Consider the following 9,543-nt stretch of genomic DNA (forward strand, 5'->3'; position numbering starts at 1 on the left):
TGGTTCTCGAGGAAAACAGCAGGGGGTCGCGTTTTAAGTTCGTAGCTTTTAACTGAAACGAAGAATATGTCAAATTTTGGTATAGACTGGTAGACCACGGGTCACACATTCCGAATCAAACGCGTCCGACATCAAATTCTTCACTACTTCGCCGTAAAGGCCCCTTAAGCAGCACAATGCTCCGTAAATGTGTAAAAGAATGCATTCTGACACAGTCCAAAGCGCAACCTGGAGCATATCATCAGAGCTAGAAGCGGGCAGTTTAAATAAGTGCGTCCGAGATGTGTAGCGCGCCTAGTAGGCTGTCTCTTCACACCATCAAAAGAAGAAAAGATCGCGACGTTAAGGAGCGATGAACCAAAAGTCAGAAAACCAAGTTTCGCCTTAAGAAGGCTTAAAGCACTTAGATTTTAGCTTAATTCACCCATTTAAGTCATCATAAAGGCGGGGCATCGCGAAAATCATACCGAAGGTCAAGTTGAGACATGGGCTTCCATCAAATGACGTAGTCAGTGAATTCCTTTTAAAAATGGTTTGGCGGCCAGAAATGATTAAAGATGGCCGTATTTGAGGTTTGGGGGGGGGGGGCACATGGGGGAGGGGGGCGCCAAGCACCTGTCCATGGATATATCGAATTTAAAAGAGAAAAAAGGGCAAACTTCGGGGTTTTTTCAAACAAACTTACAGATTTTGATAAAAGCTTTCGAATGCGTCGAAATAACGTCATCTATGACGTCATCGACGTAGCCGCTGCCGTCCTTTTAAGAAACATATTATGTCTTAAAATTTGTTCAAAATTTTCAGAAAAGTTATATCCACCATATATCCAAATTTGGCGTATCTGCGACTATCACTTTTCCCGCAGCAGGGGTTTAAAGTCATGTGAAAAACACTGTGTTTTGAGGCTATTTTGCCAACGTGCAGGCCTTAACAACGTTACAGTAGGGAAATTGATACAAACATCATTTTTCAGGACATCGCTTTTCAAAAAACAGGTAAAACGGGATGGAGAGCCTGCTCATGCCCTTGGCTTGGACATTATGCGGACTTTCCGTCGTTTCGGTGCTGCATATTGGCAGAAAAGCCTCTTTAAGAGTTGGCGTCGGTGACGTCACGCAGTGACGTCATGGTTCTCGAGGAAAACAGCAGGGGGTCGCGTTTTAAGTTCGTAGCTTTTAACTGAAACGAAGAATATGTCAAATTTTGGTATAGACTGGTAGACCACGGGTCACACATTCCGAATCAAACGCGTCCGACATCAAATTCTTCACTACTTCGCCGTAAAGGCCCCTTAAGCAGCACAATGCTCCGTAAATGTGTAAAAGAATGCATTCTGACACAGTCCAAAGCGCAACCTGGAGCATATCATCAGAGCTAGAAGCGGGCAGTTTAAATAAGTGCGTCCGAGATGTGTAGCGCGCCTAGTAGGCTGTCTCTTCACACCATCAAAAGAAGAAAAGATCGCGACGTTAAGGAGCGATGAACCAAAAGTCAGAAAACCAAGTTTCGCCTTAAGAAGGCTTAAAGCACTTAGATTTTAGCTTAATTCACCCATTTTAGTCATCATAAAGGCGGGGCATCGCGAAAATCATACCGAAGGTCAAGTTGAGACATGGGCTTCCATCAAATGACGTAGTCAGTGAATTCCTTTTAAAAATGGTTTGGCGGCCAGAAATGATTAAAGATGGCCGTATTTGAGGTTTGGGGGGGGGGGGGCACATGGGGGAGGGGGGCGCCAAGCACCTGTCCATGGATATATCGAATTTAAAAGAGAAAAAAGGGCAAACTTCGGGGTTTTTTCAAACAAACTTACAGATTTTGATAAAAGCTTTCGAATGCGTCGAAATAACGTCATCTATGACGTCATCGACGTAGCCGCTGCCGTCCTTTTAAGGTCTCGGACCGGAGTTTTTTTGCGATTTCGTATGTAGGCCGACAACCTCAGGTCGACGGGCTACAATTCCGCCGAGAAAAGTAGGACGGAAAATGTAATCACATGGTCGAAAAGCGGTTTTCTGCTGTTTTCCGATGTATTTATCGGTATTGTCCATTGTCCCTTTATTTTGGGTAGAAACCATAGTAAAATGTAAATTTGGCATCCGAAAATTATCATTTTTTTACACTTTTTTGATCGAACCTGCTCGGAAAAAACGAGTTTTCCTGGGGTCACGGCATATATGCTGAGAAAGCTTAGTAAATGGTGTCTCTAAAAAATGAAAAAAATAAAAAAGTCATGTGATAACTTTTTCGCAATCTCCGATGACGCAAATTCGGTGAAAATGCATTAAAAACGATGCTATTTGGGTCATCAGGCAAGAAAACCGCATCACCGTTCCCGCGGACTAATACAAAAAAGGCTTCGATAGCGAACCAACTGCACCGCGCCCAAAAATACTACAACTCACGGGCTTTTCAGAAGATTCAAAATATTCATACACAGCTAAAACCATCACCAAGCAATCTCGGGCAGAAATCAGGGTGACGACCACGCACTTCCGGCAGATTACCGGGTCATGACCCAACCCCCGGTCACAATTGAACTCCGACCCGGAACCTTAAGAAACATATTATGTCTTAAAATTTGTTCAAAATTTTCAGAAAAGTTATATCCACCATATATCCAAATTTGGCGTATCTGCGACTATCACTTTTCCCGCAGCAGGGGTTTAAAGTCATGTGAAAAACACTGTGTTTTGAGGCTATTTTGCCAACGTGCAGGCCTTAACAACGTTACAGTAGGGAAATTGATACAAACATCATTTTTCAGGACATCGCTTTTCAAAAAACAGGTAAAACGGGATGGAGAGCCTGCTCATGCCCTTGGCTTGGACATTATGCGGACTTTCCGTCGTTTCGGTGCTGCATATTGGCAGAAAAGCCTCTTTAAGAGTTGGCGTCGGTGACGTCACGCAGTGACGTCATGGTTCTCGAGGAAAACAGCAGGGGGTCGCGTTTTAAGTTCGTAGCTTTTAACTGAAACGAAGAATATGTCAAATTTTGGTATAGACTGGTAGACCACGGGTCACACATTCCGAATCAAACGCGTCCGACATCAAATTCTTCACTACTTCGCCGTAAAGGCCCCTTAAGCAGCACAATGCTCCGTAAATGTGTAAAAGAATGCATTCTGACACAGTCCAAAGCGCAACCTGGAGCATATCATCAGAGCTAGAAGCGGGCAGTTTAAATAAGTGCGTCCGAGATGTGTAGCGCGCCTAGTAGGCTGTCTCTTCACACCATCAAAAGAAGAAAAGATCGCGACGTTAAGGAGCGATGAACCAAAAGTCAGAAAACCAAGTTTCGCCTTAAGAAGGCTTAAAGCACTTAGATTTTAGCTTAATTCACCCATTTAAGTCATCATAAAGGCGGGGCATCGCGAAAATCATACCGAAGGTCAAGTTGAGACATGGGCTTCCATCAAATGACGTAGTCAGTGAATTCCTTTTAAAAATGGTTTGGCGGCCAGAAATGATTAAAGATGGCCGTATTTGAGGTTTGGGGGGGGGGGGGGCACATGGGGGAGGGGGGCGCCAAGCACCTGTCCATGGATATATCGAATTTAAAAGAGAAAAAAGGGCAAACTTCGGGGTTTTTTCAAACAAACTTACAGATTTTGATAAAAGCTTTCGAATGCGTCGAAATAACGTCATCTATGACGTCATCGACGTAGCCGCTGCCGTCCTTTTAAGGTCTCGGACCGGAGTTTTTTTGCGATTTCGTATGTAGGCCGACAACCTCAGGTCGACGGGCTACAATTCCGCCGAGAAAAGTAGGACGGAAAATGTAATCACATGGTCGAAAAGCGGTTTTCTGCTGTTTTCCGATGTATTTATCGGTATTGTCCATTGTCCCTTTATTTTGGGTAGAAACCATAGTAAAATGTAAATTTGGCATCCGAAAATTATCATTTTTTTACACTTTTTTGATCGAACCTGCTCGGAAAAAACGAGTTTTCCTGGGGTCACGGCATATATGCTGAGAAAGCTTAGTAAATGGTGTCTCTAAAAAATGAAAAAAATAAAAAAGTCATGTGATAACTTTTTCGCAATCTCCGATGACGCAAATTCGGTGAAAATGCATTAAAAACGATGCTATTTGGGTCATCAGGCAAGAAAACCGCATCACCGTTCCCGCGGACTAATACAAAAAAGGCTTCGATAGCGAACCAACTGCACCGCGCCCAAAAATACTACAACTCACGGGCTTTTCAGAAGATTCAAAATATTCATACACAGCTAAAACCATCACCAAGCAATCTCGGGCAGAAATCAGGGTGACGACCACGCACTTCCGGCAGATTACCGGGTCATGACCCAACCCCCGGTCACAATTGAACTCCGACCCGGAACCTTAAGAAACATATTATGTCTTAAAATTTGTTCAAAATTTTCAGAAAAGTTATATCCACCATATATCCAAATTTGGCGTATCTGCGACTATCACTTTTCCCGCAGCAGGGGTTTAAAGTCATGTGAAAAACACTGTGTTTTGAGGCTATTTTGCCAACGTGCAGGCCTTAACAACGTTACAGTAGGGAAATTGATACAAACATCATTTTTCAGGACATCGCTTTTCAAAAAACAGGTAAAACGGGATGGAGAGCCTGCTCATGCCCTTGGCTTGGACATTATGCGGACTTTCCGTCGTTTCGGTGCTGCATATTGGCAGAAAAGCCTCTTTAAGAGTTGGCGTCGGTGACGTCACGCAGTGACGTCATGGTTCTCGAGGAAAACAGCAGGGGGTCGCGTTTTAAGTTCGTAGCTTTTAACTGAAACGAAGAATATGTCAAATTTTGGTATAGACTGGTAGACCACGGGTCACACATTCCGAATCAAACGCGTCCGACATCAAATTCTTCACTACTTCGCCGTAAAGGCCCCTTAAGCAGCACAATGCTCCGTAAATGTGTAAAAGAATGCATTCTGACACAGTCCAAAGCGCAACCTGGAGCATATCATCAGAGCTAGAAGCGGGCAGTTTAAATAAGTGCGTCCGAGATGTGTAGCGCGCCTAGTAGGCTGTCTCTTCACACCATCAAAAGAAGAAAAGATCGCGACGTTAAGGAGCGATGAACCAAAAGTCAGAAAACCAAGTTTCGCCTTAAGAAGGCTTAAAGCACTTAGATTTTAGCTTAATTCACCCATTTTAGTCATCATAAAGGCGGGGCATCGCGAAAATCATACCGAAGGTCAAGTTGAGACATGGGCTTCCATCAAATGACGTAGTCAGTGAATTCCTTTTAAAAATGGTTTGGCGGCCAGAAATGATTAAAGATGGCCGTATTTGAGGTTTGGGGGGGGGGGGGCACATGGGGGAGGGGGGCGCCAAGCACCTGTCCATGGATATATCGAATTTAAAAGAGAAAAAAGGGCAAACTTCGGGGTTTTTTCAAACAAACTTACAGATTTTGATAAAAGCTTTCGAATGCGTCGAAATAACGTCATCTATGACGTCATCGACGTAGCCGCTGCCGTCCTTTTAAGAAACATATTATGTCTTAAAATTTGTTCAAAATTTTCAGAAAAGTTATATCCACCATATATCCAAATTTGGCGTATCTGCGACTATCACTTTTCCCGCAGCAGGGGTTTAAAGTCATGTGAAAAACACTGTGTTTTGAGGCTATTTTGCCAACGTGCAGGCCTTAACAACGTTACAGTAGGGAAATTGATACAAACATCATTTTTCAGGACATCGCTTTTCAAAAAACAGGTAAAACGGGATGGAGAGCCTGCTCATGCCCTTGGCTTGGACATTATGCGGACTTTCCGTCGTTTCGGTGCTGCATATTGGCAGAAAAGCCTCTTTAAGAGTTGGCGTCGGTGACGTCACGCAGTGACGTCATGGTTCTCGAGGAAAACAGCAGGGGGTCGCGTTTTAAGTTCGTAGCTTTTAACTGAAACGAAGAATATGTCAAATTTTGGTATAGACTGGTAGACCACGGGTCACACATTCCGAATCAAACGCGTCCGACATCAAATTCTTCACTACTTCGCCGTAAAGGCCCCTTAAGCAGCACAATGCTCCGTAAATGTGTAAAAGAATGCATTCTGACACAGTCCAAAGCGCAACCTGGAGCATATCATCAGAGCTAGAAGCGGGCAGTTTAAATAAGTGCGTCCGAGATGTGTAGCGCGCCTAGTAGGCTGTCTCTTCACACCATCAAAAGAAGAAAAGATCGCGACGTTAAGGAGCGATGAACCAAAAGTCAGAAAACCAAGTTTCGCCTTAAGAAGGCTTAAAGCACTTAGATTTTAGCTTAATTCACCCATTTAAGTCATCATAAAGGCGGGGCATCGCGAAAATCATACCGAAGGTCAAGTTGAGACATGGGCTTCCATCAAATGACGTAGTCAGTGAATTCCTTTTAAAAATGGTTTGGCGGCCAGAAATGATTAAAGATGGCCGTATTTGAGGTTTGGGGGGGGGGGGCACATGGGGGAGGGGGGCGCCAAGCACCTGTCCATGGATATATCGAATTTAAAAGAGAAAAAAGGGCAAACTTCGGGGTTTTTTCAAACAAACTTACAGATTTTGATAAAAGCTTTCGAATGCGTCGAAATAACGTCATCTATGACGTCATCGACGTAGCCGCTGCCGTCCTTTTAAGAAACATATTATGTCTTAAAATTTGTTCAAAATTTTCAGAAAAGTTATATCCACCATATATCCAAATTTGGCGTATCTGCGACTATCACTTTTCCCGCAGCAGGGGTTTAAAGTCATGTGAAAAACACTGTGTTTTGAGGCTATTTTGCCAACGTGCAGGCCTTAACAACGTTACAGTAGGGAAATTGATACAAACATCATTTTTCAGGACATCGCTTTTCAAAAAACAGGTAAAACGGGATGGAGAGCCTGCTCATGCCCTTGGCTTGGACATTATGCGGACTTTCCGTCGTTTCGGTGCTGCATATTGGCAGAAAAGCCTCTTTAAGAGTTGGCGTCGGTGACGTCACGCAGTGACGTCATGGTTCTCGAGGAAAACAGCAGGGGGTCGCGTTTTAAGTTCGTAGCTTTTAACTGAAACGAAGAATATGTCAAATTTTGGTATAGACTGGTAGACCACGGGTCACACATTCCGAATCAAACGCGTCCGACATCAAATTCTTCACTACTTCGCCGTAAAGGCCCCTTAAGCAGCACAATGCTCCGTAAATGTGTAAAAGAATGCATTCTGACACAGTCCAAAGCGCAACCTGGAGCATATCATCAGAGCTAGAAGCGGGCAGTTTAAATAAGTGCGTCCGAGATGTGTAGCGCGCCTAGTAGGCTGTCTCTTCACACCATCAAAAGAAGAAAAGATCGCGACGTTAAGGAGCGATGAACCAAAAGTCAGAAAACCAAGTTTCGCCTTAAGAAGGCTTAAAGCACTTAGATTTTAGCTTAATTCACCCATTTTAGTCATCATAAAGGCGGGGCATCGCGAAAATCATACCGAAGGTCAAGTTGAGACATGGGCTTCCATCAAATGACGTAGTCAGTGAATTCCTTTTAAAAATGGTTTGGCGGCCAGAAATGATTAAAGATGGCCGTATTTGAGGTTTGGGGGGGGGGGGGGCACATGGGGGAGGGGGGCGCCAAGCACCTGTCCATGGATATATCGAATTTAAAAGAGAAAAAAGGGCAAACTTCGGGGTTTTTTCAAACAAACTTACAGATTTTGATAAAAGCTTTCGAATGCGTCGAAATAACGTCATCTATGACGTCATCGACGTAGCCGCTGCCGTCCTTTTAAGGTCTCGGACCGGAGTTTTTTTGCGATTTCGTATGTAGGCCGACAACCTCAGGTCGACGGGCTACAATTCCGCCGAGAAAAGTAGGACGGAAAATGTAATCACATGGTCGAAAAGCGGTTTTCTGCTGTTTTCCGATGTATTTATCGGTATTGTCCATTGTCCCTTTATTTTGGGTAGAAACCATAGTAAAATGTAAATTTGGCATCCGAAAATTATCATTTTTTTACACTTTTTTGATCGAACCTGCTCGGAAAAAACGAGTTTTCCTGGGGTCACGGCATATATGCTGAGAAAGCTTAGTAAATGGTGTCTCTAAAAAATGAAAAAAATAAAAAAGTCATGTGATAACTTTTTCGCAATCTCCGATGACGCAAATTCGGTGAAAATGCATTAAAAACGATGCTATTTGGGTCATCAGGCAAGAAAACCGCATCACCGTTCCCGCGGACTAATACAAAAAAGGCTTCGATAGCGAACCAACTGCACCGCGCCCAAAAATACTACAACTCACGGGCTTTTCAGAAGATTCAAAATATTCATACACAGCTAAAACCATCACCAAGCAATCTCGGGCAGAAATCAGGGTGACGACCACGCACTTCCGGCAGATTACCGGGTCATGACCCAACCCCCGGTCACAATTGAACTCCGACCCGGAACCTTAAGAAACATATTATGTCTTAAAATTTGTTCAAAATTTTCAGAAAAGTTATATCCACCATATATCCAAATTTGGCGTATCTGCGACTATCACTTTTCCCGCAGCAGGGGTTTAAAGTCATGTGAAAAACACTGTGTTTTGAGGCTATTTTGCCAACGTGCAGGCCTTAACAACGTTACAGTAGGGAAATTGATACAAACATCATTTTTCAGGACATCGCTTTTCAAAAAACAGGTAAAACGGGATGGAGAGCCTGCTCATGCCCTTGGCTTGGACATTATGCGGACTTTCCGTCGTTTCGGTGCTGCATATTGGCAGAAAAGCCTCTTTAAGAGTTGGCGTCGGTGACGTCACGCAGTGACGTCATGGTTCTCGAGGAAAACAGCAGGGGGTCGCGTTTTAAGTTCGTAGCTTTTAACTGAAACGAAGAATATGTCAAATTTTGGTATAGACTGGTAGACCACGGGTCACACATTCCGAATCAAACGCGTCCGACATCAAATTCTTCACTACTTCGCCGTAAAGGCCCCTTAAGCAGCACAATGCTCCGTAAATGTGTAAAAGAATGCATTCTGACACAGTCCAAAGCGCAACCTGGAGCATATCATCAGAGCTAGAAGCGGGCAGTTTAAATAAGTGCGTCCGAGATGTGTAGCGCGCCTAGTAGGCTGTCTCTTCACACCATCAAAAGAAGAAAAGATCGCGACGTTAAGGAGCGATGAACCAAAAGTCAGAAAACCAAGTTTCGCCTTAAGAAGGCTTAAAGCACTTAGATTTTAGCTTAATTCACCCATTTAAGTCATCATAAAGGCGGGGCATCGCGAAAATCATACCGAAGGTCAAGTTGAGACATGGGCTTCCATCAAATGACGTAGTCAGTGAATTCCTTTTAAAAATGGTTTGGCGGCCAGAAATGATTAAAGATGGCCGTATTTGAGGTTTGGGGGGGGGGGGGGCACATGGGGGAGGGGGGCGCCAAGCACCTGTCCATGGATATATCGAATTTAAAAGAGAAAAAAGGGCAAACTTCGGGGTTTTTTCAAACAAACTTACAGATTTTGATAAAAGCTTTCGAATGCGTCGAAATAACGTCATCTATGACGTCATCGACGTAGCCGCTGCCGTCCTTTTAAGGTCTCGGAC

The sequence above is a fragment of the Branchiostoma lanceolatum genome, chromosome 18, assembly GCF_035083965.1.
Source record: "Branchiostoma lanceolatum isolate klBraLanc5 chromosome 18, klBraLanc5.hap2, whole genome shotgun sequence".
Lineage (NCBI taxonomy): Eukaryota > Metazoa > Chordata > Leptocardii > Amphioxiformes > Branchiostomatidae > Branchiostoma > Branchiostoma lanceolatum.